Source organism: Cupressus sempervirens, chromosome 5, assembly GCF_028749045.1.
Source record: "Cupressus sempervirens isolate cs-2001-9-10 chromosome 5, ASM2874904v1, whole genome shotgun sequence".
NCBI lineage: Eukaryota > Viridiplantae > Streptophyta > Pinopsida > Cupressales > Cupressaceae > Cupressus > Cupressus sempervirens.
Window position 1 is genome coordinate 536731120 of NC_143122.1, and position 2444 is coordinate 536733563.

General features: G+C 34.7%; 1 long non-coding RNA gene across 1 annotated transcript; it reads left to right on the plus strand.

Annotated features, from left to right (window-relative positions):
- Positions 1 to 538: 538 nt before the first annotated feature.
- On the plus strand, positions 539 to 989 carry LOC149557061 (uncharacterized). Its single transcript, XR_016352382.1, has 3 exons — positions 539 to 681; positions 773 to 838; positions 927 to 989. It is a non-coding gene; the product is annotated as an uncharacterized LOC149557061 (long non-coding RNA).
- Positions 990 to 2444: the final 1455 nt, after the last annotated feature.

A 2444-nucleotide genomic window follows, 5' to 3' on the forward strand; every position in this document is an offset into this window, starting at 1 on the left:
CTCCATCCATTGGTGTATACATGATTCTATGAGAAATCATTTTTGGGATAGATGGTGGATGGTTTTTGATGCCTATCCTTGCAACAATCACGAGGTCCCAATGTATTTTTTGAAGAAATTGTATTGTGAGTTTGTCCTTGGGGAGATCCCCAATTATTTTGATCTATTAGACTCCTAGGGTAGAGGTGGGGGGTCATCATTCGAGAGGCTGGGAGCACGTCATGACCCTAATGTAGTTAGGGCACCTGTGGTCAAGCCACAACGTGAGCATGTGACTATTCCTTCAGTTGTGAAGGAACATGTAGAGGCTAGCACTCTAGGGACCATTAATGCTTTGACGCAGACCCTCATCCATTCCATGGGCCCATTAGTTGAGGGGGAGCCTTCTATGTGTCGTGGTCACATGTGCACTTTATGCGGATCCCTATGCACATTTGGCACTCATGCTAGAGATGTTGTGGATGATGGGCTCGTCACTGATCAGTTCTTGAACGAAACATTTGGCATTGAAACACAAATAAATTACAATTATAATTTACTAATTTGATCACATTTCATATGTATAGTGAATGATTAATTAATTAGCATCTATTGACATTGTTCAAAATTCAGGGTCAGAGTGTTGCCGAGCCTAGCAGCGATGCTCCGGCCCCATTTTTTGTCCCCTCCACGAGTCCAGAGGTATGTATCAATTTAATCATTTAAATTAATACATATATTTATTAAGTTATCATATTAAGGATTGACAAAAAAAATTATGCATGTGCATCAGTTCTCCACAGGACCCTCAACCTTTAGTATGGACTCAGAGCATAGACATCGTACGAGCTTCGTATAGGTACAGTTGTTTCATGTTAATTTAATTCATTTGATTATATTTTTTTCATGTTTCATGTTACATGTAACGTGTATTGTATGACATGCAGCTCATGACGTCGGACACACCTCCTCATCTCCGACAGTCTGTTGATCATGGAGTGGCCGCAACTATGGCTAGCTCATAGCCATTGATTGAGGTATGAAAGAATTTTCTCCATTTTAGTTGTTGTTTATAATAGTTAGTCTCAAAATTTCTAATGTTATTTATAAGTGATTATATTTATTGAATTTTTGTAGGGTCTCGTCACGTCTGATCGTCCACGAGCCTTCGAGGTGGACGTACAGAGTGACTATTTGATGGCGGTAAGAAAATAATTGATTTTGTGTGTACATATATTTGATTTCAACGTATAATAAATACTGATTCATATCTACTTTGTTTGTATTAGCTTGAGTTGGAGAAGAGCCTCAACAAGAGGATGAGCGAGCGTGTCAGGAGGACCCTATCATCTCCACCATCTCCCTCGACACGACGACAGAAGACGTCGAGAGATTTGTTTCCTTCCCCACGTGGGAAGGAAAAGATATAGTTGATCTAGACATATATATATATATATAGGCATCAATGGACATATTCGATACACATTTGATGTATATGACATTTTATATTTGATGTATGACATTATTCGACTTATGACATTATTGGTTAATATATGATATGTTTGTTCATATGCGACATTATTGGTTATCATAATATATTATGTGTTTGTTAATGTACATGACATTATTGGTTATCATTTTATATTATATTTTTGTTCATGTATGACATTAAATAAGATATGTTCGTGTATGACATTAAATTAGATATGTGCATGTATGACATTAAATTAGATATGTTTATGTATGACATTAAATTCAATACCTAATATGTTTGAAACTTTGATAGAATATTGAGTAACAATAAAATTTATCACTGTTTAAGCATAAGTTAATCATTTGCAATATGTCATCGTCATATGATTTATGATCTTGTTCATGCTTAAAGTTTTCCTTCTCTATCATTTGTTTATCAAGTTTAATTCAATACCTAATTAGTTTGAATTTTTGATACAATATTGATTAGCAATAAACTTTATTAGTCAAGATCGATTAGGACCTCCTGGCAATAAACTTTATCAGGCAATATTCATGGACCTCCAGGCAATTGGTCACCTAAATGAGAACCTTGAGATTTATTAGGAACTCCATGAAAGAAATTAGTAGCTTGAGAAGCTCTCCATTTGTTAAGCTTCAATACATAACCACCATTCTTTATCATCAATTAAAAAATGTCAGAGATAGTAGAGAAAAGATGGATTATTTGCAAAAAAAGTCATTTTAAATATCATAAATGTAACATAATCACTGATAGTTTTCTGTGTTTTCATACATTAATGATTGTAACATAATCACCAGTTGATTGGAATGCATTGTTATTATTCTATAGTAACTAGATTAAGGTAAAAATAAAAGTTTAATAAATAGTTGTTATTATTCTTACATTGTTGGAAACAGGGGCAGCGTGAAGGATCTCTGATATTTTCCAAAATGGTGTTCCCAAATGCACACAATGCCACCAAAGACTC